At 39.6% G+C, this 5,518-nt stretch overlaps 1 non-coding gene across 1 annotated transcript; it reads left to right on the top strand.

Moving 5' to 3' along the window:
- Nucleotides 1–4,129: 4,129 nt before the first annotated feature.
- Nucleotides 4,130–4,236, top strand: LOC141603652 (small nucleolar RNA R71). The gene has a single exon (XR_012525512.1). It is a non-coding gene; the product is annotated as a small nucleolar RNA R71 (small nucleolar RNA).
- Nucleotides 4,237–5,518: the final 1,282 nt, after the last annotated feature.

The following is a 5,518-nucleotide window of genomic DNA, read 5'->3' as shown; positions in this document are numbered from 1 at the left end:
GGCTAACTTTGTTACTAAGCCTCCATTTACAATAAAAGCCGCTCCATCTTTCCTATTATCAATCTCAATCCACCGATCAAGCAAAAGTTGAAGTATGTTGGATTCTTTGGTGAACTTTCCATTGATATTCATGGTAGACTCAAGGTAGACAAAATCAAGCTCGGTAAAGTGATTGGTGCCTTTTCTAAAAATTAAGGTATTGCTCACACACTTATGTCATATTCTTATGCCCGGATGGTGAACATATAGAGCATGGCACTCCCGGAAAGAGTCAAATTTTGGCTCGGTAATCGCTTTCCAAAGAGGTGCGGCATCATATTTTGAAGGCTTCTTCTCATAATGATAATGTTGTAAAAGACCAAACACTTGACCAAACTCACTCAAAGACATTCTTCTACTCTTGTTCTCAAGACGGAATTTAACATATTTTCGAGTTTCTATCTTAAACACCTTCAAGGATCTTATGGACTCCATGGTTAGTGAAGGGTAAGTCAATTCTTCCATTTCAAAGAGGGATAATAACCTCATGGACTTGAAAAATGTTCTAGTTCTTTCAAGCACACCCAAATTTTCCAAAGTGTCTTGACATATAAACTTGGCAGCCACAATAGTCTTCCTAGTAAGGGATAAAAATGCATTCCTATGAGCATCAGTTAAGAAAGTTACCTCCGAAAAATTTGGCAATTGTTCTATAACCAGAGTAGGTGTAGTAGCTTCCTCAATAGGAGTTGCAATTTCTTGGATTTCCACCCTTGGTTGTACCACTACCAAAGCCTTAGATGCAAGAAGAGCTTGTTGTCTCTTTGATAAATTTATAGTCTTGAGTGCCTTGTTTCCGCCTTTTATTCTTGCCATTGTGTTCTCCTTCTCAAATTTGTATCAACAAACCAATATTGTGCTTGAATGCTCCTTGTTTCCATAAACTTCTATCAAATCCTCAATCAATTTTTGGTTTTTCGAATTTGTACCCAAACCCTAGAAAATTGATTCAATTTGTGAGGATTATGATGTTTAGATGGTCTTTTGTTGATAAAGGAGTGGTTTAATCTTGATTTGAGAAAGTTTTGTTTTGATGGTGGTGATTTTGGTTGAGAAATTGGTGTTTCTGAATGACGGGATTTAGGGTTTTGAGGGAGACAAGGTATGTGTTTGTGTTTTTAAATGATATAAATGATTTGGGAAGGAAGGAATGAGTCCCGTGTTTTGTTAAATAGCCGCTCGGGACGTGCGGATTCAACACGGGATGCTCAGATTCTCTGACAGTACATCCTGAATTTGCCAACCCGTGCCAGGACGCGCAGATCCAGCCTAGCTCGAGCGGATTCTCCCTGGGGACGCTCGGATCCTCCTGGGGACATGCGGATTTCCAAACAGCGTGGACTTATGAATTTGAAGCATGCCAGGACGCGCGGATTAGTCTCAAGACGAGCGGTTCATAGCCTGGGACGAGCGTCCTGAAGATGATTTTTGCTGATTTTGTGACATAACACTTTCTTCAATTTAAGCTTTCCAAGGACCCGCGTCCTAAGGCCAGGACGCTCGGATCCTCCCCTGGGACGCCCGGATCATCATCAGCTCCCACGGGCTCAGGTCTGCCCGTGGGGTTTCCTTTTTTCATATCACTCTTTCTTCTTTTCCTTTGTTCATTGTTTGTGGGTGCACAACGAAGGCTCAGTTAGCCTAGGCACTTTGCTATCCCCACACTCGATCAGGCACTACACATCAAAACATCTTAAAATACCTCCCTCACTTGCTCTCATGTCAAAAATCTTGATCAAAGTACAAAAATGTAAATCCAAAAATGGCAAAAATGCAATAGAGGAAATAAAATACGAGTTAAGGGGTTAGAATATTTACAAATGGTTGTTTAGAGAGGACTCCACCAAACTCTCATTCTTGGATGAGATGTCAAGGGGGAAAAGCCATGGTGTTGTTGATGTTGCTCAACACCTTGTAGAAGTAGTCGAAAGCTTGCTCGTTTTCATGATAGAAGTCTTGGGTAGACCTTTGCACATTATTCTCTTCATTGTTGTAGTCATCCAAGTAAAAGAGATTACAAGGATCCACAAATCCTTGGTCTAAGGTCATCACATTTCAAATATAAGGATTGACTAATCCTTCAAATTTATTGTCCTATAGACCGCAAACTTCACTAACTTGTTCCCCAATGATGTCATGAGTTGACAAGGGTAACTCCCCTTTCTTGTTGTCTTGGCCAATGAGGCCTTCTTCATTACTTGTCATGATGGGTGAGCTATTCAAGCTCTCATTGTTGTTGAAAATTCCTTGCTCTCTGGATATAGCTACTTGAAGGTCATCCACTTTCTTCTTCCATGTGGGTGGTATTTCTTTACTCATGGCTTGATCCTTGCATAGAGATTCTAGCTTCTTCCTATAACTTTCTCGGCTATAATGACCGACCATGAAGCATGGCTCATGTAGTCGGGGGGCTATCATTGTTTTGTCAAGATTGAAAGTGATTGTCTCATCCCCTACTCCAAGTGTGAGCTCTCCATGTTTCACATCGATTGCCACTCCGGCGGTATGCAAGAAATCCCTTCCTAAAATGATAGGAATGTTGGAATTCTCTTCCATGTCTACAATGATAAAGTCTACCGGGATGAAGAATTTGCCAATTCTAATGGGCACATCCTCCCATACCCTTAGAGGTATCTTTATTGATCGATCCTCCATTTGAAGAGTGGTGTTGGTGCATTTCAGTTCTCCCATTCCTAGCCTCTTGCATACGAAGGATGGCATGACACTTACACTTGCTCCAAGGTCACATAATGGTTTGTTGATTGTAGTGTCGCCAATGGTAAATGGGATAGAAAAACTTCCTGGATCTTTGAGTTTTGGAGGGGAACATCCTTGAAGAATAACACTACTAACTTTGGTAAAGGCAATAGTCTCTAGCTTCCGGATGGATTTCTTCTTGGTAAGAATGTCCTTCATAAACTTTGCATTGGCCGGAACATGATTGATCAATTCCGTGAACGAGATTTAGACTTCTAAGTTCTTCAGAATTTCCATAAACTTTCCAAGTTGATCATCAAGCTTAGGCTTAGCTTGTCGACTTGGGAATGGAAGTCTAATCACAATAGGCTCTTTTTCCTTAGCCTTCTCTTCATTCTTCTTCATTGAAACTTCATTGGAAATAGGATCTACTTCCTTAGGGTTCTCCACAACTCCTTGCTTGTCACAAACGTCCATAATATCTTCCTCAATTGGCCTCTTCGGTCTTTCATATCTTGTACCACTTCTCAAATGGATGGCACTAACCGTCTCATGTCTTGGGGGATTACTTTGAGGTGGCAATTGCCCCTTTTGTCTTTGAAGGCTAGAAGATGCTAATTGAGACATTTGAGTCTCTAACATTTTGGTGTGGGCAAGAATGTTGTTGATGATGATTTCCTTAGCTTGGCTATATTTAAGCATTTGGGTGAAAAATTCTTGTTGGTTTTTTTTCATTTGAAGGACCGCTTTTTTAACATCAAAGCTTTGGTCATTTGGTTGGTTGTAAGGTTGATTTTGGTAACCTTGGCCTTGGTTGAAAAAGGGTCTTTGAGCTTGGTTTCTTATTGGAGGTGGGGCGTATGTTTATTGGGGGTTTTGGACATTTTGGCTCTTGTATGAAAGATTTGGATGGAATTTGGTGTTCTCATTATAGTAGTTGGAATAAGGGGTACCACTCTTGTATGCTGGGAAAGCATTGAGTTGTTCATTTGTTCCCCTACATTCACTTTGATCATGTCCCAAGGTTCCACAACTTTCACATACTCCACTTGGGATTGAGGATGATGCCACCATAGCATTAACATGTTGTTTGAGTGATTTGGAAGCTCCATCAAGCTTAGCCATGGCCTTCTCAAACTTCAAATTGATGGTGTCAATATGAGCACTTAGTTGAGCACCCAATTGAGTGATGGAATCTACCTCATGCTTTCCTCCTCTTGTGGCCTTTCGAGGCCTACTATACTGGGAATTATGAACCGCCATCTCTTCTATTGTAGCCCATGTTTAATTATCATCAACTTCGGTAAACATCCCATTGGATCCCATATCGAGAATATTGCGGGAGTCTTCATATAGGCCGTTCCAAAATTGTTGCACAAGGAACCACTCACTAAGTCCATGGTGTGGACAAGAACGACAAGTGTCCTTAAATCTCTCCCATGCTTCATATAACGATTCCTCATCCCTTTGCTTGAACCCGGTGATTTGGGCTCTCAACATATTAGTCTTCTCTGGGGGGATAGAATTTCTTGTAGAAGGCAAATGCTAACTTCTTCCATGAATCAATACCAAGTGTAGCCTTGTCTAGGCTCTTCAACCATTCCTTTGCGGTACCGATTAAAGAAAAAGGAAACAACACCCATCGGATTTGGTCTTGAGTAACTCCGGTGTGAGAAATTGCATCACAATAGTCACAAAAAGTCTCCATAATGAGGGTCTTCACTAGGCATCCCTCCAAATTGACTTCTCTCAACTTATTGTATGAATGCGGATTTGGGAATGAAATTACCGGTTAAATGTGGTGGTGTAGGAGTACCGTTTGGTAGGTTCTCCTCGGTTAGTACGAAATGTGATGAAAATTTAGGTATTGTGGGTTGATTTTGTGGTGGATTTTGAATTGGGTTATCTTCTCCTTCTGTTGCAAAAGGGTGAGTAAACTCAATGTTATTTGGTTGAATGTCCACAATCTCTCCAATACCAACAACTCTTGAATTACTTCTAGCAACTTTTCTATTCTTGGTTAAGGTCCTTTCAATCTCGATGATACCGTCGTTTTGTATCAAAATTAAATTTATAAATCTGAACTAAAACTATAGCTAGTGATAGTAAGGATCGAACCACAGAGAGACAAGATCAATTCTATTTGCTATTTTCAGTCTATAAAAGTAACAATTGAATGGGGGTTTTGAAATTATTTGATTCTAGATACTAATTGACAATATGAGTGAATTCGCAAATAAGATAAAAGAGAGATTAGGAACTTCGGTTCACCATGGCTAAGGGCAGGTCAAGAAGATAACAGAGGTCTTGTAATACGGTCTCAGGGAACATGAGCAAGTCTTTCGATCAATGCTCAATAACCTTACGGTCTTTTAATTCCCAAGAATTTCTCAAAGCTTTCGCTTAAAGGAAATTTCAAACCCAATAAAAACCTAACCTACTAATCTTTCAATCTAGCAAGACGGGTTTATCAAAAGGTAATAAGATCGATACGGAAGAATTCATACTAACAAAATTAACCCTAATTTACGCCATGGCTCACCTCGTTCCCAATCAAGAAAATTAGCTATGCATGATTAAAAAAATAACAATTGCAAAATTGAAGGCAAAGAATAAGATTGACATAATTGAAATTGAATTTAAGACAAAAGATTAACACTGAATTGCTTGAATATAACTAATAACAATAAGAATTAAATTGATTAGAAATAAAAGAAGATGGAAGTTGCATTAAAGCTTACTAAGAATTGATGAACAAAGGCAATTGAATTGAAATCCGTAG

Source organism: Silene latifolia, chromosome 9 (genome assembly GCF_048544455.1).
Source record: "Silene latifolia isolate original U9 population chromosome 9, ASM4854445v1, whole genome shotgun sequence".
Classification (NCBI taxonomy): Eukaryota; Viridiplantae; Streptophyta; class Magnoliopsida; order Caryophyllales; family Caryophyllaceae; genus Silene; species Silene latifolia.
The sequence above is the reverse complement of the archived record's forward strand: the minus strand, read 5'-3'. Positions and strand labels throughout refer to the sequence as shown.